The 22,124-nt window shown below is 46.1% G+C and overlaps 1 pseudogene; it reads right to left on the bottom strand.

Moving 5' to 3' along the window:
• Positions 1-16,554: 16,554 nt before the first annotated feature.
• Positions 16,555-16,653, bottom strand: LOC121827714 (U6 spliceosomal RNA; annotated as a pseudogene).
• Positions 16,654-22,124: the final 5,471 nt, after the last annotated feature.

Raw genomic sequence — 22,124 nt, 5'->3', positions numbered from 1 at the left:
GAACGGAACTGCTGTAGTCGACACAGACACATTTCATGTGTGTCAACCATCGGGAAATCTGAACCAGTCCAGGAGCAGTTCCAGCGTGGAAGACAGCTGTAGAGTAGAAGGCTGTGGCAGAAGCTTGAACTCACCGTCCTTTCCTGATTCCTTGCTGCTTATCAAAGGTTGAGGATTGCCACGGTGATTCAAGGCAGCTGGACTTGAACGTAAGAACCATCATTAAGGCGTGCTCTGCTGGAGGAAGCTGAGCTACAACATGATTGCACCAGTGTGGAAGGAGCCTTAACCTGAGCAAATCCCCCCAGCTTCTGTTTCTTGGAGTTAAATTTGTATTTCTGGCTTCTGAGATGTTGGTAAGATGCCTGGTCCTTTTGGGTGGGTCAGGGTGGTCTCTGAGATTCTGACTAGATGAGTCTAGTTTCTGAGAGACTAGAATCTCTCCTGGGGGCTTCTTACTACCCTCTGGGAGCTTAAAATACGTCAGAAGAAACTCTCATGGCACTATGCCTGTGAAAAGGTTTGAAAGGGATTTTTATAATTGAATCCTATCAGGATGGACAGTAAGTGTGGGCGCCATGGGCCCTGGCCCCCGACTGGGAGTGGCTGCGGCCTTGCTTGCTTGACCTTGATCAGAATTCCTCCCTATTCGGATTCCCTGCCGGTATCCACCCTTCTGAATGCTTAAGGGAAGTTCCTTGTTGTGTATCCTGTATTTTGGGCGTTAACTACTTAGATGCTAGATGGTCGAACATTGAGTCTGGAATGTAGACCATTGACAGCGAACTTCTGCCCTCCGGGGGTTCCCCCATTTGTGCTGTAAGCCTGTACGTATTTAAGGTTTCTCCCCTCTTTCAATAAACGGCATTCGACATCCAATCGTACGAATGACTCGCTGTCTTTTGTCTCTATTTTTTAATCCGCAGCCCTTCGCTCAGACGTGGTGAACAGTTAGCGGTAACGCGGGCGCTACCGCTACAAGTAAGTTCAAATACAGAGGGAGGAGGGCACCTCGTATACCCTTGTCTTCCCAGAAACAGACTACAAAGACATCATCCCCGTTAAATGAGCATTTAGGTCTCCCAGCTTTAACATTTTATAACACACCATGGAGGACTGTTGGGGAGAATAATCAGATCTATAAGTCCCAAAGCTGAGATGAAAAGCGAACTATATGCCTTACATAAGTAAGATAACTCTTGTTTGCAACGTCAAATCTAACCGGAAGAAACTCAGATTCCATACAGAGAGTCAGCCTTCTCACATTTTTCACACTTCTGTCCTTTGAACCACCCTTTGTTCTAGGAACCCAACTGCTGTATTGAGACTAAAATGTTCAAATATTCTGCTAAATGAAGCCACAGCTGCTCTGTCAGAAACATCGCATTAAATTGTGTTCTGAGACCATTTGGCAATGTTCTGGGGCTGACTTTCATTTCGTAAGCTACAAAACCAGCTCTGAGCATCATGAGGCTTGCGAACAGTCCACACAGTCCTTGAAGAGAGGCCAGAGAACCGGGGGAAGGCCTGCCAAGGCTGAGCGAAGCGGAATAGGGAAAAGAGAATGAAATAGATTTTTTTTCAAAATACGGTTTTCTTTCATTTTTTTCCCCTCACATTTCAACGCTATTCACATGAGTCAAATCCAAAAGGCACAAAAGGAAAGGTGCTTCCTCCCACTCTCTTATCCACGCTGTTCCCCTACAAGCAACAGCGTTGACATTTTGTTCTGTGCATGTCTTACAACATCTCTCCAACCCCCTGCCTATAGTAATGATTGTGTTTACTACATGTGAGGTCAGTTTAAACTGCATGTCTCTTGTCATGGGTGGAGTTGGTAATGCTTTCTGATATCTTAAGAAACATTTTTAGCTGGGCATGGTGATGCACACCTTTAATCCCGGTACTTAGGAGGCAGAGGCAGATAGGTCTTTGTCACTTTGAGGTCAGGCTGGTCTGTATCGAGAACTGCAGGATGGCCAGGACTACACAGTGAGACCCTACCCCGCCCCCCCAAAAAAGGATTGACATTTATGTGGTGTGGTCACATCATTATCTCTTCTTTAATTGATTGCATGATTGCTTTTTGTTGGTCAGTGGGAGCTCATTTATCCCAGGGAACAGACCCCTTCTCTGTGACATGAGTTGTAATCGGGTACCACTTGGTTGGTTTCTGCTGGTCTTGGTCCATCTGGAACCGTGGATTCCCTTCTGAGTCCTGGGTATTCTCTGTAGGTATTCTTGGTAGGCCTTCCCTGCTTCGAGGATGTGCAGTCATTCTTCTTCGATTTCTCCCAGTTCTTTTATGATATCAGTTTTGATACTCACGTCTTCTCTCCATTGGATCTTGGCCAGGTTACCGTGATTTCTACTGTCACAGGGACTTCTAACTTGGTCTTGAGGTCCCTCTCAAGTGTGTCTGTCAGCTAAGAAAGCCACAGCCTAGGAGAACTCTGATGGGAGGTCTGGATGAGTGTCAGGGGAGACGCCATGAAGATGTGAAACCAAAAGGGATGAAATGGAGAAAGTTTTTAGAAGGATTTGTTTTTATTAGTTTTAATGTGTGTGTACACGCTGATACCAGAAGAGGCTAGAGGAGTCAGGATCCCCTGGATCTGGGGTTACAGATGGTTGTGAACTGCCTGAAGAGTGCTGGGAATTGAAGTCCAGTCCCCGGGAAGAGAGGCGCGCATGCTTCACTGCTGAGCCGCCTTTCCAGCCACCCTGCCCTCAACTTTTTTCACTCACAGGTCTCATAGAGGTTAGAGGTGCTGACAGGAAGCCAACAGGGAGCCCGGGCACTGGCTTAGTGGGTAAAGAGGTTGACAAGAAGCCTGTACAGGGCCCCACGGGTGGGTGGAGAGTGAGGGAGAGACACCTGTAGACCGTGTCTTCATCAAAGGCTCAGACTTAGGCGGTGCTCGTCACACGTTCCGCAGGGTTTGTAGGCTGGGGGTTTATTTACTGGTTTCGAGCTCTGGGTTCTGTGGTGGTCAGCTGCTGTGCACAGGGTTGGGATGGGGTCAGCGAAATCAGGGACAAGTAGGCTGAATCAGAACCACCCACACAGGCAAGGGGGATTTAATTAGGAAAACGGTAATGGGGTAGCACTGGCTTGCAAAAGACTTACGTCTGGCCTAGAAAGGGACGCTGAGGCAGCAGTTATATTAAATATTCGACACTGGTGTAAGATGCTAAGCACGGGTTCAATTCCCTTTGTCTCCATGACTAGGTGATGTCCCGATTTTATATTCTGCATGAGTCACCTTTCCCCCACTGACTTTAGGTGCCTGTACATACCGGATCGATTTCTGGACCTATTCTGTTCCATTGCTCCGTTGATTTGATTACATGTCAATGCCACTGTCCTCCTAATACGTTTTTTGACATCTGACAGGGAATCTTTGAATTACCCAAAGAATTACCATCTTGGTTTGTTCAACTAAAGACTGGAAGGAATCATGGTGGACAATTACAAAGACCGTGTCAGGATCCGAACGTTCCTGTTTCATCAGATGACTCAGGGAGTGCTGGCATGTTGTCCATACGCTTCCTGTAGCTGTCCTGCTGGCAGGAAGGGAGCTGATCTCCTGAAAGCCAAATGCATCTGTAGGACAAATAAAAAGGAAATAGAAAAGTCTACCCAAAAATGTGCATCACAGGACCCTAGAAGTGCTAGCAACAGGAGAAACTTCTAAAAACAAAAGCAAGCAAGCAAGCAAGCAAGCAAGCAAGCAAGCAAGCAAGCAAGCAATTATGCATGCATGCGCTGCCCTTTGGAAGTCCATGATGATTCACCGACGAGGACTACTGGAAGTCCTTCAGAAAAGACATAATATTCCCATTCTTTTTGTGGGTTTTCAAACTTGTTTCATCATGGAATTCCTTTCTTCAAAAAAACACTATGTATCCTGCATAATGGGCATTAACAGCTTAGATGCAAGATTGTAAAACATCGGTAGCGAACTTCTGCCCTCCAGGGTTCTCCCATTGTGCTGTAAGCTTGTGTTTAAGACCTCTTCCCTCCTTCAATAAATGACATTCGGCATTTATTAAAAAAAAAAAAAAGGAAAGTCAAACTGCTTGCTGACATGGAAAAAAAAGTTTCCTTAATCAATTCATGGCCTCTCTATTTTAATTGTTATATATATATATATATATATATATATATATATATATGTATATGTGTATATATACATATATATACACATATACATACATGTATACACACATATATACACATATATATGTATATATATATTCCTAAATATATAAATACAATTAAAAAAAAAAACACCCACCCATTGGGGATGGAAAGACGGCTCCACAGTTACAAACGCACAAGTGGCAGCTCACAACCGTCTGTACCTTCTGTTCCAAGGGATCCAACACCCACTTCTGGCCTCCACAGGCACCAGGCATGCACATGTATGCTGGCAAAACAACTGTATGCATAAAATAAATAAATAAAAATACAATTCTTAATAGTCCATGATTCCCTCGGGAAGAGTCTGGAGGGCCTCAGGGCAGAGAGAATTTCCGTAGGCCAGGCTCTCCCCATGTCAACATTCATAGATTCTAAGGATGGGGAAGCTGAGTTCCACAAATTAATATTTAGGAAATTATTTTTGAATCCTCAGGTGCATCACTACAGGGACAACAAATAACGAAACATTGTTTTTTCTTCTACTTCTGTAAGAATTCGCTAAAATGGAATGAAGCTGCATGTTGTATGCTGTTCTATTTACGCATTCCTTCCTTCCTTCAGCGAACTGAGCACCTACTGTGTACCTACGTGTGAATTCTCCTCCACGAGTAAGGAAAGGCCTCTGCAGCAGAGCGAGAAGACCCATGAAGCTGAGCCTCGAGGCCCCCTCATCGTTACCTCCGGGGTTTGTTTTGCTGTACGTGTTTCTGAGGGCTACTGAAGTATGTCTAGGAATGCTAGCCCTGAAGACTATTTCGTTCTGTGTGGGAAGATCATACCCCTGCCCTCTGGCAGCACCTGCCTATGTTCTTGAAAAGGACATTGACATAGTCTGGCTCCAGGCACGATGAGACAGCATGAACAGAAGGAGATCCTGAGGGCTGGAGGGCTCAATTTAAGGCACAGCTGTGCCAACTGCACGATTTGCAAATGGGAAAGGCACGCAGGTGACATCAGAAGAGCACAGGAAAGGAGTAGGGGTGCCTATTGAAGTGAAAATCACCTCCTTTGGGGAGCCATCTTCCTCCATTATGCAATCTCCTCAAAAGAAGAACCAGGAAGATGAAGAAAGGTGGTGCCTGGCCGAGGCTAAGCGTGGGCTTGATTGACTGGCAGACCTAGGACTGAAACTCCCGAGGACCCAAAGATGCAATAGTAAAAAACCCCATCACGGACATCAGATCTTACAGCGGTCAGCTCACGTAGGGGCAAGATTCTCCTCTGGCTTTGGTGAGAAAATACAAATGTCCCCTTTAGAACATTAACCTCCCAAAGCCATGTTTTTTTTAAGGAAATGGCTGGAGAGCCCACTAGGAGCACTAACAAGTGATTGGATTGAGTTTCAACTCCTAATATGTGTTTGGGGATACAGATGAGGGTCACTCTCCCATACACATGGGATTGGGGTCTTCACTTTGCTTAGGACAAGGCAGAAAGCCAGCATAACCAGCTGATCATATTTGGTCAAACTTTCCCTCTTCTCCTGGCCAAATAGGCATTCGACTATACGCCCTGCTTATGTCTCTCACTTAGAAGATGTGGGGTTTTACTATGGAACTTATGCATGTTGAAAAACTTCTATTAATCTCAGCCCTTGCTCTCAACTAAGAGAGAATCCAGATATCTTACAGCAAATGCCAATATTAGTGACCCTTGTGTATACCCTTAGGCATTTTTTTTCTGCTGTCTTCTATTGTGACTACCAGCTATTGTAATTTCAGAGAACCAATGCATTTTCCACACTACTGTGCTACACCAATAAAAGATGAAAAGTAGAAAGACCCACAGTCACAGAGGTTCAGAAAGCCTGAGCAGCCTTAGAGACCCCTCCCCACCCATTGTCCTAGCTTACAAGCTGTGTTTAGAAAGCCCCATCAGAATCTGTTAGGTTAATGTATCTGGACCGTACACTTCATTCAAAAGTGGTACAACTATCTAAAAGAGCCAAAGGATTCAAAGACCTGGAAACATCCAAGATTAGTATTAGTACCAGAAATGTCTGGCTCCTTGGGCTGGGGGAATGGCTCAGCGGAGGAAGTGATCAAGCATGGGGACCTGAGTTCGATGCCCAGCACCAGGTAAAAAAGCCAGGCATTGGCGGCACAGTCCTGTAATTCCAGCGGGGAGGGAGGCGGTGGGGATGGGGCAAAGAGAGCAGGATCCCTGGGGCTTGCTGGTCAGTGAGTCTACTCTACTCAGTGAGGGACTGAAGAAACGCCAAGGGACCCTGTTTCAGAAGATAAGATGGACGGTGGCTGAGGAGGACGTTCATCATCAGTCTCTAGGCTCCAGATGTGTCAGAGAGAAAGAGAGACAGACAGACAGACAGACAGACAGAGGGGGTGGTCTGGTTCCACACGTTCAGATCATCAAGTCACCCTCTCTATTCCTTCCACCTTGCCTCTTAGTTTACCTTTCTGTGGCGTGGAACAACTTTGCCTTTTATTCCACCATCCACACAAACCCAGAATCAAAGCTTTCTCCTTTTGATAGCTGTCAGTCAGAAGCCCCCGGGACTGAGTCTTTTTGGCTCTGAATGAGCTGTGAGCTCATTCCTAAAGCAATCATGGCGACCTCATTTGTCCAGGTCTGGGTCACATTCTGTGTCTAAGAGCTAAGGGTTGGAGTCAGCACTGTATGAGTTCGGCAGACTTGGGGTGGGGGAGGAAGGGAGGGAGAGAGAGAGAGAGTGGGAGAGGGAGGGAGAGAGAGAGAGAGAACTATAAGTGGGTCCTCAGAAGTGGGTTATGTTGTCAGTAGAGATTCTTCTGGGCAAAGTTGAGGTGACAAGCGGCTGGCAGCTGGAAGCCACTGTCCCTGGAGGAGGGAGCAGAAAGTGAGCAGTTCTCTCAGTCTTCACACACCTTCAACCACGGTGTAGCTGTTTCCTTAAGAATCTGTTTTACGGGGGCTGGAGAGATGGCTCAGAGGTTAAGAACGCTGGCTGTTCTTACAGAGGCCCTGAGTTCAATTCCCAGCAACCACATGGTGGCTCAAAACCATCTGTAATGAGCTCTGGCCTGCAGGCATACATGCAAACAGACCACTGTATACATAATAAATAAATAAAACTTAAAAAAAAAAAAAAAAAAGAATCTGTTTTACGCTGGGCAGTGGTGGCGCACGCCTTTAATCCCAGCACTCGGGAGGCAGAGCCAGGCAGATCTCTGTGAGTTCGAGGCCAGCATGGTCTACAAAGCGAGTTCCAGGAAAGGCGCAAAGCTACACAGAGACACCCTGTCTGGAAAAACCAAAAAAAAAAAAAAATTTTTTTTTCTTCTATCTCCGTTCTCAAAGAACAATAAAGTCTTTTAGACTGACTGATCACAATATCAGTTCCTTAAACTCAGTGGTCAGGACAGGTGTAATAAGCATGTGACCCAAATGTGCCTGAGTGGAGTCTCTTGTGGATTATAATGGAGAGAGGGAGTATTGATTTTCCATTTCTAAGGTCGATAGGCTGAGTAAGGTGATATAAACAGTAAGTCCTTATTTGGGGTTCTAAATTCCAGGGTCAGTCCCTTCAAACGTATAAGCCACCCTTACATTCTTCCCAATTGCCAAGACCAATAACTTTCTCTCCCTGTGTGTTGGATTTCTATCTTTTCCTTCCAAGAGCTGTGGCTAATTTGAAAGGCTTTGGACAAGACATGATATTTGAACCAGGGCTTGGCAGATAGGGAACATAGGTACCCTGATATGAAAGAGCTTTAGAAAGAGGGGTGATCACATGCAGTTTTTGCAGTCAGGAGTCACCAGCTCTCAGTCCACATGAGGCTGCACCCTTTAGTCAGAGAACTTGGACGAACCTCCTTAAATCCCGGCTTCCTCACTCATGAAACGAGTCAACCAGCCCCGAAGGCACAGGGTGGTGGGGATTAGATGACATCTTGGTGGACGTTAAAGCTTAGTTGATGGTCACAGGACAAGAAGACATAGGTGTGGATGAGGAGCGCGAGGCAGGAGACTGGCTGAGAAAAGCTTAGAACAGAGCTGGGTTGCTGGATGTGGGGAGGAACCTGGACATTAGCAGAAATAACCAGAAACACGAACACACGTGCTTCCCAGCGTGTGGACCTAGATGTCAGGGGCCCTTTGCTCTCTTACAGGCTCTGTTTTAGCTCCGCTCCAGACTCTGCCTGCTTGTGTATGTTTCTGTTTCCTTACTGTGAAGGACTGACTCACCCCCAAGCGTTAGTGACCAGATAGAGCTTGTTAAAGACGCACGCGGTAGACGGCATCGGCGCCTCTCGATTCCTTGTCTCCTTTAGTGCTCTCCCCATCCCTGTGGTGTCAGTATCTGAAGCTCTTCCTCTGCCTGCTGGAGTCACTCTTCCTCCACAGCAAAGGACCAGAAGGGCTTGAGGACTTAGTCCCCCAAGGCCTGGCCCTCACCTCTGGCTGGGTCAACCCCAAGGCCGTCCTACAGGATCTGGCTGCACTTTGCCTGGGATCTCACTCTGACTAGACTACTTCCTTGTCTGAAGCTGGTTTCTCTCATTCTCTTTAACAAAGCCCTTGCACACAAATGCTGGTCTCAGGTCTGCTTCTAGGAGACAGTTTTCTGGGGCAGGGGGACAGAGGACTTTATGGATGCCCTATGGCAAATAACTGTGAAAACGCCCGCCCCGTAGGCATCTGGGCTCTGCTGTTTGCCAGGATGTGTGTTCCTGTCCTTTCCTTCCTTGCCTGGAAAGCCTGGCTTTACTGGCCCATCCTCCTACCTGCTTCTCTCCTGGGTTTCAAATTCTCAGCCTGGATTTGGCAGGATATCTCTACATTTGCAATCATCCAAATGTCCTGATCAAGCTACCAAGGTGCAACTTACAGAACTCAGGTCAGTGGAACCAGTGGAACCGGTTTTCCCTGAAAACAGCCCAGGGACCCCCTCATTATCAAATCGTGAAAGGTGGTCTTTCCCTTCACTCTCAGGGACTCTGCACATCACACACTGTGCTCCCTGAGCAGAATTCTCTTTCCAGACTGTCTAACATTATACACTCTCACCTTACGTAACTATAGTCTGCATCCATCCATCTAAATAGGGTAGCATAAATATTATTTGTTTGTGACAACCATTTCCTAAGCATTTGATGTCTCCACACTTGGAAAAGCAGGGTGGGGCATTGGGGGTGATCTGAAAATCTGACGTCTTTGGGGGTGGGAGAAGAACTTCACCATTAGGAAAGCGGAGTGAGAAGGAGGAGGTAATGCCAAGGCCCCCAGAGTTCTTTTGTCCCCAGACACTGTAGCTCAAATGCATGTGGCTGGCGTCCCCCACAGCCCAGGCCTGTTTGCCTCCCCTGCCCCAGAAGTTCTGTCCCAGGCAGCTTGAGCTATACCTACCACAGCACGTTTCTGAACCCTTTCATGGGAAGCGGCTGGCGGCTCGGGCAGACTAATGAGCATTTTCCTACACAAAGCCTCCGATGGAGATTACCAAGTAATTTATTAGGCTCCTCCTGCAGGGAGCACACACAGTTCCTGCTAGCGATGGACTAATTAAAAACTTCCCTACCATGTACAACTTCGATTGTGTTGAGGGGGAAAAGAAACGAACAATAGCTCGGTGGTAATTTTTCAAAGGAAAGGGAATGATAATGATTTCTAAAAATAAAACAAGGAAAAAGTTGTGGGAGTCTTATTTGTGTTGCTTAAGGAGACAAAAGCGGGTTCTAGTGGCTTGGGTGTGTAATGCAGAGCGCCTGGTCTTCACGAAGAACAGAACTTGTCACCTTCAGCTCTGATCTGACACAATTCAACCCATACGAAGGTAAGAATCAGTATTCCTAGTTACAAAGAAGAACTGAGTGTAAAGGTGATTTCATTCTTACTTTTATATGCCCCCAAAGAGCCCTAGATTTTCTGGGCTTGAGTGTCTTTTTCCTTTAACAGATATCCATCATGGGAGCCACCAATGTTCTCCCGGCTAAGACGATCCAGGGTGGCCTAGAGTCTCCCAAAATTTACACTAGCTGGGCTGGTCACCTTGGCTTGACATCTGGACTTAGAGGCTTGTCTGGGGCTAGTGAGATGGGGAAAGATGCTTCTTGGCAAGTCTGATGACCTGAACTGGACCCTGGGACCCACGGGCAGAAGGAGAGGAATCTCAGCTGTCCTTTGACCTCCTGATGGGTGCCATGGCAGAGAGAGAGAGAGAGAGAGAGAGAGAGAGAGAGAGAGAGAGAGAGAGAGAGAGAGAGAGAGAGAGAGAGAAGAGTAGTTTATTAAATGGATGGTATAGGAAAGATTCCAGGTGGTGGGAACAAAGGCAAGCATATGCAAGAAGAAGTTGTGTGGTTTTCGATACTGCTAAAGATTCAGTGCCCAGGAGAGAAAAAAAATAGAGCTCAGAGCCTCTGGACTCCATCAGCAGTGAGGGGAGCTTGGGGCATTGGAGAAGGGAATGCTGCAGCCAGACTCATGTTTTAGAAAGATCACACATGAAGGCTGCTTCCCTAGAGGTGGATCTACAGCCAGGTGAGAGGAGCTGAGTGAGGCTGGGTGGTGGCGTGTGCGTGACAGCACAGAGCGGTCAGGGCTCTGGGAGGCTCGTCCTGCAGGATTTGTTGTGTGCGGTGAAGGGAAAAGGGAATGAAGAGCAATGATTCTGGTAGGCAGAGGGTGTGTGTGTAAGAGAGAAGGAGAGAGAGGAGGGTGTGGGTTCAGGTTGGGAATGTTGGGAATCGACTTCCCACTGGTCTTCTGAATACTACTGTTTAGCATTTGATTAGCATTTGGACACAGATCCGAAGCAGCACCTGCAATGTGGAAAGGCGGTGTAGCCATCAAGTGTTAATTATAACCACAAATGGCGTGTGCGCTCCAAGATGCATCCGGAGGACACCGCGGGCCGACGGTTGATGTCACTAGCTTCGGATGTCTTACCTTCATTCATCTTTAAAATTTTGGGTGAAAGCGATGTAATAGAAAGCGAATCTATCTACAAAGTGGGCGTTTGTCCTTGAAAGCATGGTGGTGGGTATCGACATAACAAGGACCACGAGAAGTGGGAAGGCCCCCTGCTTTAATTCGCATTCAGGCGATTAGTTCAGGAAAGTGGTGCTGACTGGGCGCTGCAGCAGAAGGTTAGGGGAAAACAGTGGTGTGCACTCTACCATAGCAACAAGGTTGGGGGCGGCTCCATCCACCAAGCTCCAGTGCTCTTAGGAATGTTTGCTCCCATGAGCCCTTGCAACCAAGCAGCAGCGACATTACTTTATGTTGAATAATAGGCAGAATGCTTTGGGTGCTCAGAAGAAAGAGGTCTTTCTCACAAAGGCAAAATCCACTTTTCCACGTCTTTTTTTGTGCATTGCCATAAAATTTCCAAAGCCTCTAGTGCTCCACAGAATGTACATATGTTTTAATTTTAAGCTATGGCCTGGAATTTATGCCAGGTCCTTCTAATATGAAACAGAACCGTTTCTACTTGGGGGTACTTGATGGCGTGGAAATATGCTCAGTGAGCCGGCTCCCGTAGCTGTCAAAAAACAAAAATGCAGAGAGGCCCCATGATGGCAGGGCCACGTGAGCTGGAGCGGTCTGGCAGCCGTGACACCTGCTCTGGCAGCACACACTTGCGGCATCTCTCATTTAACGCGGCTTTGTGGGGAGGGGCTGGTAATGCCTAATGCCATTTACAATAGGGCTCCGATGTGTGACAGAAACGACCCTAGACAGCTGTCTCAGCAGGCATGTCTCTGATGGGGAGGTGACACAGGAAATCCACGGTGGCCACTGCTCCTTCCAGGCAGCACTAATGTGACCATGTGAAGCCAGCCCGGACTTAACTTCTGGTCCACCGTTTCCAAAAGGATAGTCAGAGACGCAGTGGCCTGGAGCGCTCTGTCCGATTTCCTGTGTGTGGATTCCTAAGCCCCTTCTGCCACTCGAACCCGGGGAGGAGGGAGTATAGCCCCAGCTTTTGGCTGGAGTAATCTCTGGGCTCGTTTATTACACTCGTTAGGCCAGTACTCCTTAACCACTTGACTATTTCTTTAGACAAACATATTGTGTTATCAATAAAGTATGTCAATAAAATATTGGCTGGGCAATGGTGGCTCACACCTTCAATCCCAGCATTTGGGAGGCAGAGGCAAGTGGATCTCTGTGAGTTTGAGGCCAGCCTCATCTACAGAGAGAGCTCCAGGACAGCCAAGGCTACATAGAGAGACCCTGTCTCAAAAAAACAAAAAAAGAAAAAAAAAAGTATAGAAGTTTCTTAAAGGTTTCCTTTTTGTGTGTGTGTGTCAATTAAAACAGATTAAGTTTTATCTTAAAACCTCATGTGCAGAGGTTCTGATAGACTTTTCGAGTAGGAGAAGGGTTTGCTCTTGCAGTTGTTCTAATAGAAATTGAGCACCCTTCACAACCTCTCTCTGTCTTTGTTAGCACTGTGTAACACACTTAGTGCTACTGTTTCTTATTTTACTCAAGTAAAGGAGGAAGAAACAGCTTGAATCTGACTATAACAATGAGTTGTTCCTCTGGTGTCACTCTTTGTAGAAGAGAAGCAGTATGGGAAATGGAAACCTTCTATCTCCAAGCTGACACGCATCCTCTGGGGGTGCATTCCCTGGGGCACTAGTCAGCTTTGAATGACTATAATAAAGTGCCTGGGGGCAACTGAGTATTCCTTCTTCAAAGTAAAGGTCGATTGGCTCACAGCTCTAGAGGTCCTGCTCCCTAGCTCAGGCAACCCTAACTTTGAGCCTCTGATGAGGACAGCACATTATGCAAGGTGTATCGTGAGCTTGAAAGCAAAATGGGAAAGGAAGAGACCTTGGTCCCACAATCCCCTTCAAGAGCATGGCCCCACTGATCTAAGGACCCCCCCATTAGGCTCTAATTCCCCAAGGTTCTACCACCCCTATCAGTGCTACCCTGAGAACCCAGCTGTTAACACCTGGATCTTGGGAAACACTATCATATCATAGCACCATCCCCTTCCATCCTCACTCAGCCCTTGTCCTTCGGGCCGCAAGAACTAGCCCAAGCAGCGGACTAGATCGTTTCTATGCTGCATCCTGTCATGAGGTTAGACCCTCTCGGAATCACAGGGCTGGGAAGTGTAAGAACTTTCATACGGGGGAGGTACTGCCCCCTAAGTGGACTTTTGAAAGTGTGTGCAAGCATGTTTAACTATCACTGCAATGGGAGGCAGGTATCACAAATGTTAGAATCATGCATATGATGTATTGTTATGTTTGGCATAACTCTACGCAAGGAAGAATTCTTCTATCCTGAATTCCATCAATGCTTACTGACAAACAGATGGAGCCCAGGACAGGACTATCCGAGCAGATTCTGGTCCTGCATCAGCTCTTCCTCATTGCTTTCATGTGATGAATGGATGGGAACACTGTCCAGTCACAGCAACTGTCCCAAGCTTTTATCAGATTGTCTTTTGTGACACTTGATAACCAGGCCATGTGGTTTGGGTGGGTGTGGTGATTTGAAAGAAAATGGCTCCCATAGGTTCATAGGGAGTGGCACTACCAGGAGGTGTGTCCTTGTTGGAGTAGGTGTGGCTTCTTTGGAGGTTTACTTGGGGTAGACTTTGAGGTCTCAGACGCTCAAGCAAGTTCACTTCCTGCCAATCTGGATGTAGAACTCTCAACTCCTTCTCCAGCACCATGTCTGCCTGCACACTGCCATGCTTCCTAGTATGAAGATGATGGACTAAACCTCTGAAACTGTAAGCCAGCCCCATTTTCCTTTATAAGACTTGCCATAGTCATGGTGTCTCTTCGCAGTAATAAAACCCTAACTAAGACAGTGGGCCTGACCCTACACCAGTTCTGGGGGTGTGACCTAAGCTTACCAGTCAACTAATTCTGTCCTTATGGCTCAGTGATTAGTTCTTGAGTGGGTACATGCTTATCTCTCAATGATAATCAAACCTTGGTTATTAGATGATAATGATGCTAAAAATTTGACAAAGAAAATCTCTACTTTTAGGTCAAATTTAGCCTTGGAGGACAGGACTCGAAGCTGGGATTGGCTGTCACACGGACCCTGAAAGCAATGGCAGCCCGGGCTGAGAGAATAGTAAAGTGATGCTTACATTATTCACTGCCTGGGATAAGCCTACACCCAGGCTTCAGAGACACCCTGAGAATCCTCACGCTATGAGAAATAGATTCTCTGTGTCATGTAAGCCAGCTCCACTCTCTTACAACTGAAACAGAAATCCCAACGTACCCGTCATGCTCCTGTCTGCATTGAAACATGGCTGCTTGTTCTCCTCCACTTGACATTGAGGCCCTCACAGGCACTTTCAAAGCCTTCCAGGGTCCTCCCCGCACTAACTGTTAATTTAGCTTTGGTTACCACCCCAAAGGACTTGATGCATGAGAAAAATGAAATAAAATGTTGTATGTGAATTGAGTTTGTTGACTCTGTTACCTTACATACGTATGTATCTAAGTTCTCGTGCATTGCTTCCCGACCTCTTTATCTAAGATCAGTGCGCAGGCAGTAACATGGCTCACCCAGCTTGGATTTCACGTTTGTCCCTATTCTAGCTTTGAACGGAAGGGATCTGTTATATTGCTCTTGTGTTCCTAATAATATCCCCCAGGAGACTGAGTTCTGCAATAAAACCCTTTTCAATTCCCTTGCTGGCCCTCAGTACACATGGCAGGTGTTTGTTTGTGTGAGCTTCTCCCTTCTCAGCCCTCTCAAAGGCTGCCCTTTGCTACTATGGGCTTGCTAGCCTGGCAGAATTTCCAGGAAAGTGTACCCCAGTTCTCAAAGGGGCCTCTGAGGGCTTACAGAATATCCTTAGTTTTCTGTCAGAAGCCAATCAAAGAGCACCTATTGTGTGCTGGGGATTTTTCTCTGGAGACTCATGTTCTTGTGGTACTCACAGACAAGTGATCATAATGCACCTGCCCTGCTAAGCCTCCGTGTAGGGGAATGTGGGGTGTGTAGCAATAAACATGGGCTGGTAGGGACCAGGAAAACTTCAGAAGAAACATTATTGATGGTGATGGCATCAAGGGAAGGAGGAGGTGGGTGGGAGCTGAGCTTGGAAAGGGGCTCCCAGCCGAAGGGAACCACCAGAGGCAGTAGCTTAGTGTGGTCCACTAGGAGGTGTTTCTGGGGAACTGAGCCCGGGGCGGCTCAGTGGCAGAGAGAGAGTAGAGGAGTTCCCATCTTCAATGCTTTGCTCATGTGTCTTCCAGGTCACAGTCTCCTTTCACGGCCCAATCAGGCTGTAGCTTTCTCTGCCTCTTTGGTGGGTTTCTTGACTTCATGTGGTATCAGGATGCCAGACCATGGTGTGTACTGTCTTAGCTTGCTCTTCATTGCAACAGTACATTTATCACAGTGTGATAAACACTACGACCAAAAGCACCTTAGGGAAGAAAGGGTTTATTTCAGCTTACTGTTGTAGCAGCATGAATGGAATTCAGGGCTGGCCAGAACTTGAGGCAGGGACTGAAGCAGAGATCATGGAAGAACATACATACAGTCTTGCTTCCATGGAGTTCTCGTTTTACTTTCCTATACAGCCCAGGACCACCTACCCAGGGATGGTACTTACCTCAGTGGGTTGGGCCCTTCCATGTCAATCACTAATCTAAAAAATGCCCCACAGACTTGCCAATATGATGAAGACATTTTCTCAATTGAGGTTACTTCCTCTGAGATGACCCTAGGTTGTGTCATGTTGGAAAACAAAAATACCAAAACACCTAGCCAGCACAGTGAGTTAGGAAATGAAGGCTTTAGTCCTCTCCACTCATCTTCAGCAGTCTGTGATTACCTCATGGAGGGATGAGGGCTATAAAGACAGGCACACGAAGTGTAGAACCAAGTGTCCATTGATTAGAACCATCTCTAGGATGATTCTGGGTGTTTTCATAGGGGAGAAACCTCCCATGGGAGAAGAAAAATCTGAGTAGGGGAGACCAGAAGTGGTACAGGGTAGGTAGGGGTGGGGTGAGTTTGCCTCTGGCTCATTCATCCAGCCATTACATTACAATTCATAACAGTAGCAAAATTATAGTTATGAAGTAGCAATGAAAATAATTTTATGATTGGAGGTCACCACAACATAAAGAACTGTATTAAGGGGTTGTAGCATTAGGAAGGTTGAGAACCACTGTTTTAAATTTTCTACCAGAATCTTCCCAGAGGCAAACCAGAAATAGCTTTACATATGAATATCTTTCTTAAAGCTTCAAATTTAATCTTCAAATTTGTACAAAATTTGTATTGTTCCATAATTCGTTCATGCTTACTTAATAAAACTGGTTATATATTATTTGCCCTTGAATAAAACCTTCACTTCAGAGGAAATTCTACTTACTTTATTTTATAAATAAAGAAATGTTAAAAATAGGGAACACTTCATGAATTCATCATTGCACAGGGGCCATATTAAACTTCTCTGTATTGTCCCCATTTAGTATACGTGCTGCCAAAGTGAGCATGATATGCTGTATTGAATCATGAGCTTTCTTATTATTCTTGGTAGACTACCTTCTACACATTCCTCATTCAGAAGCACTGCTTTAGATTTTGTAGATCTGGGTTACTCAGCATGTAACCTTGAACAAATTCAGTCCCTTTTCCAAGCCTCGTTTTTGTTGATTTTTGTTTCTCTTTCTTTATTGTATTTAAACTATGAAGATGGCGAAACCTCCCTGGCAGAGTGAGCATGACGATAAAGTGAAATCATATATATGAAGTGGCTGGGCCACGGTAAGCCCTCCAGAAATGCCAACACTTATACTGTCCCTGGGAAGATTTCTGTCAGCTTTGCTCTTCTAGAATTCTGTGATTCTGACTCAGCTGATGGGGAAGGTGACCCCGTGGGACATTTGCTACCTAAGGGATTTTTGAGGATGAACAGGACATGTCACTACTAGGTGATACACAAATGACATTGGCGATGGAAACCGAGCGTATGCAGCGAGGAGATGTGGTGAGGTTGTAGGGCTTTTGATAGTCTTGAATTTCCATGTCTAGGCCTTTCTGAAATGTAAAACTTGGCAGTCATGTGATGCTCACAGTGTCCCGTCTACTGGGCCCTCTTGTCATATGGCAGATTCAGTGAGTCGGGAGCAGAGAGAGAGAGCCAACGCCGCTCTGTGTGCTGAGAAGCCTGACAGCTGTCCCTCCTCCAAGCTCACCTTCAGTTTCGTAGCTGAAAAGAGCTAAACTTCGGTGACTGCCTGTACTGAGATCTTAGGGGATGCAATAACAGGCATGGGAATTGGGGAATAAATTCCGAATAACCAAGGGATGCCCAGATCACAATTCAGCAGAAAACATTATATATTATTCCAAGCATTAATTTAAAAAAAACTAAACTTAGCTTTAACTATTGAGTTACATTCTGGACAGAGATCCTTCTACTAATGAGACAGGAGGAAGGTGTTGTCCATCAATCCATGTGGTGCATTTGCACCAGGATATTTGAGCGTAGGAGTCCAAGCCAGAAGCCTGGGGTGGGGTTAAGGCACAAACGACTTTGCAAAAAGTCTCTGGAGGTTCTGGAATTTCAGGTGCACATATGGAGTTGGCTCTCTTGCAGAAGGACCCTGACTTCCACATGCCACCCACAGCTTGTGCACGCCTGCACGTGCAGTGCAGAATAAATCTCGCCTCCTTCTCTGGTGCTCGTTTAGAAGACCGTGTGGCTCAGAGAGAAGATGAGTTGGGTCTCATGACAGAAGGCTAGCTGACCACCTGGGACATGACCTTCTCCAAGGGAAAGCATAAGCAGTTAATTAGATAAACAAGTGATGGTGTATTTACCCCCTGGCTGGCATGAATGACTCGTACCAGTTGGAATTGTCATGTGAATTTGATCCTCGTCTGTGTAAAGCACCTTCTCCCTTTGGGAGGCTTATCTGGGAAGATGGACAGCAAAGAATTATCTGGGGGATAATAATGACAGCAAATAGTTATCTGGGGGATGAAAGATGAGGACTAGGCCTTGTGAGTTCATAATGCCTGTGCACTAAGCTTTGTGGGACACAGAGTCAACTCCATTCTCTGTGAGTCTTCCTCATTGCGCTCTCTCTTTCTCTCTCTCTCTCTCTCTCTCTCTCTCTCTCTCTCTCTCTCTCTCTCTCTCTCTCTCTCACACACACACACACACACACAGGTCATGGTACCCTTCCCCCACCTGAAGCTGGCTGGGAGCCACTGCTCACTCCTTCTTGCTGGACTTCCATCCCATAACAACCTCCTCAAGACCTTTCATTTCTCTCAATACTGGCTTCTTTAGCTAGGAAATAATTCTGCTACTTAAGCATCTGAGTTTACTTGATACAACCCATAAGGTTATGTCTGGGTCTCTTTGATTGGACTTTGGCCGATCACAGTTGTCCTTCTGATCTTACCCCTTTCCAAGTTATGAGACTATGTCATGCTGTCCACACTGTCTGCCGGACACCTCGCTATGTCCCCCCAGAGCCTCTCAGCCCTGTCTATCAGAGCCTTCACATTTGTTTTGCTCCAGGTACCCTATGGTGACCAGTTTCATGGAAAAACAACTGAGCCCAAGTAGGCACAGCTTAGCAGGACCTCCTGACGAGCACAGTGGTTGGATTCCTTGGAGCTTCCTTGTTTATTCTGAGGCATGTGATACCGAGGCCCTGTATGGGGATCTTAAATGGTCCTAAAGGTCTAAGTATTTAAAACTTGGTCCCAGGGATGGCTCTACTGGGAGGTCGTGTGATCTCTAAGAGTTAGGACCGATGGGGAGGTCTTTAGGTCATTGGGGCCATGCCCTTGAAGAGTGTCATGATACTACGACAGCCTCTTCTTCCCTCCTTTATTTCCTGGTCATGAAATGAATGGTTCTGCTCCACCATGTGCTTACTAAGGCCAATAATCAACAGGACCAACTGACCACAGACCCAAAACTCTATCTACAAGCCAAATCAACTTTTTCATTTTAGAAGTTGATTATCTCATATATTTCTTACAGTGACAAGAAGCTAACTTGTCATTGTGTAAATGACAATTATGTAAATATACAATTATGTAGAGAGTTAATGTACTGCTAAGGGCCTTTAAGAAGAGTGAAGTTGATAAAGATAAAGATAAGATAAAGATAAATCCTTTTCACTTCCTTCCCCTGAACAAATTAACATGGGATGCTGTAGATGTAACCAACCGTCTTATTAAATAAGAAACACAGAAACAATGTAAAAGAGAGAGCCGAGAAGTCAGAGCTCAGAGCTAAAATCTCACCCTTCCTCCTGCTGTCCCAGCTTTGCAAAAAGAGAGCTACTTCCTGTCGGTTCGTTTTTTTATAGTATGTTGTTCTGCCTTTTCATTGGTTGTAAACCCAAACACATGACTGCCTCATCACTGTCTGAATGTACAGCCCCCTAGGTCTTAAAGGCATATGTCTCCAATGCTGACTGTATCCCTGAACACACAGAGATTAAAGGCGTGTGCCACCACCGCCACACTCTTGCTATGGCTCTAATAGCTCTGACTCCCAGACAACTTTATTTATTAACATACAATCAAAATAATAATTCAGTACAATTAGATTACCACCACAGGATGCCTTTCAGAGTCGGTGGCCCCACATGATGAAGCAGTAAGCTGCAATTGAGGCCATGCAGGAGCCAACTCAGAAATGCACTCTAGGATTTGTTCCTCATTCTTCCTCCTCTCCATCATCCCTGCTTCCCTGAGATGTGATCCTCACAGACACAGTAACACATTAGCTTCCTCACGCTCTGTCTCCTGAGGAGCCCAGGTGAAGACACCTGGTGTTGAAAATCCTCACTAGGTTTTTATGTGCAGATGTGTGTCTTTGTTGCCTATTGCTGTGTAACAAATCATGGCCCAACATAATGGAGACCAAGAGTGGGTTAAGAAAATGTTGAGGAAGGGAGTGGGAGGAGGGCGTGTGTGACATGAAGGTGGAAAAGAGATTGGAGGTTACAAGAGGAGACTGGGGGAGGGGACATGAGGATGGGGAAGATGGCCAAAGGGAAATCTACTAAAATACACTTGGTTCAGAAACGCTATAATGATATTTAATATCGTGTATGCAAATTTAAAATAAAAAAAACCAAACACGCATGCAAATAACAAATACTGATTATCTCAGTTTGTATGGATCAAGCTTTACACAGCATCTTAGCTGGGAAGTTCTGGATTAGCCTGTCTCCAGTCACTGGTCAAGCTATCATAGGGCGGCTGTCATCCAAGGCTTGGACTGGGGCTGGAGTGTGTGCCCGGGAGATGCTCACCCATTGCTTTTCCCATGTGAGTGCTCCCTAGGCTGTTTGTTCTCAGGCAGGGTACTTGTGAGTCATTCCACCCAGAATAAGCATTTGAGGAGACAGCGACAGGAGATCACAGAGCAATGCATACCTTGCATCCAAAGGTGCATGTCATTACAGAAACTTCCATTCAAATCATTCGCAGCAAATCACTAGTTCCTATCTGCAATCACCAGGAGGGGAATTAAGACTGTCTTAAAGAGAGAGATTTCAAAAAGTTATGACCATATATTTGAAACATTACATCATGTAAAGGGAATTGCTGCTGCCTTACTCAATAAAATTGGATTTCCTAGTGTACCAGATGCAAAGCCGTGGGGTGTTGTATGGGCATTAATTTCATTGTCGCAGAAACAGCTGATACAGGATTAGGAGTTTTAAAAGCTCTAATTATTATGAGTAAAGAGGAGAATGCTTGTGGTTTTGAGGTCAGGGAGGGTTGAATGAAGGAGCAGCATTTGAACCAGTTGCCCAGATGATTCTGCTGTGGAGCCAGTGTTGACAAGTTATCATTCAAGGCTCAGTCCATTTCCATTTTGGGGAATCATGTATGACTTCAGGGAGGAGGTGATATTTGAGATGAGCTTTGGAAAATGTACAAAATTTCAATAAGCGAATCTTCAGCAGAGGGGAATGCATTTCCCTCTGATGGAGGGAGAGCGAGAGTCAAGGTCCCCAGTAGGGAGGTGTTAATTATTGTAACCATCGATGCTTCCTGTCACGTGGGGAGAATGTTCAGTTGACATGAGTGAGCTTCAGGGTTTTCTTTTTTTGTGTGCTGCACAATGTACCCAATGTGTTGATGGTGGACGCGGCTCTGTCTGATGAGCTTGCTCTGTCATTCAGTTAACCCTAGTTCTTCTATGCAGGCTCTAGGGAACCTGCCAATCAAGTTCCCTGCCCCCTGGGTTGCGGACTGGTGACTACATGACCCAAGGCAGACTATTATACCCAGTCAGATGTTCTGGGATTTTACTTATAGAAGATGGAAATTGGAAATTCTCTTTCTTCTGGAGCTCCGCTGGGGTTCTTCAGCCTATGGCTGTCTGCCTGGGATGTACCCTCTGCACAAATAAAGCCCATTTTAAAGCATGGGAAGATGAGTACAATAAACCGATGGCTTCAGCTGAGTTCCCAGAAGCTGCTTTCCCCCTTGACTTCCCAGTCTCCTGAACCAGTGAACTTCCTAATAATTTACATCATATAACTACTTGAGCTGACATTCTGACCCTTAATGATGAAAAGGCCACATGTGACCTTTGAATGTTGAATAAGAATCCAATCCTGGCATTATAAAGTTACTGGTCTTGTCTCCCACTGTCTCTTTTAACTCAGATTGTGGGACTGGTTTTCCTCAGTGACTATCTGAAAACCTCAAGGAGTTTGATGAGTTCCCTGGTTACTACTGAATGGTACGAAGAACCTCAATCTCGTCATAAAATGTTCAGTACCCGCTTTGATGCGCAGCTGGGGTTTCACGCCTCCTACAGCTTGGGTATGCTGCAGGCAGGAAGGGGCGGGGCCATTTTCTCCTTCATTTTCCTGTCAAGTCATCTCCCTTTCTACCATCCTGGTGGCTGAACATTTATGTCTCTGGGGTGGAGTCAGGGAGAGGGGGCCAAGCCCCAGGGCTCACCTGGATA

Source organism: Peromyscus maniculatus, chromosome 2 (assembly GCF_049852395.1).
Source record: "Peromyscus maniculatus bairdii isolate BWxNUB_F1_BW_parent chromosome 2, HU_Pman_BW_mat_3.1, whole genome shotgun sequence".
NCBI lineage: Eukaryota > Metazoa > Chordata > Mammalia > Rodentia > Cricetidae > Peromyscus > Peromyscus maniculatus.
The sequence above is the reverse complement of the archived record's forward strand: the minus strand, read 5'-3'. Positions and strand labels throughout refer to the sequence as shown.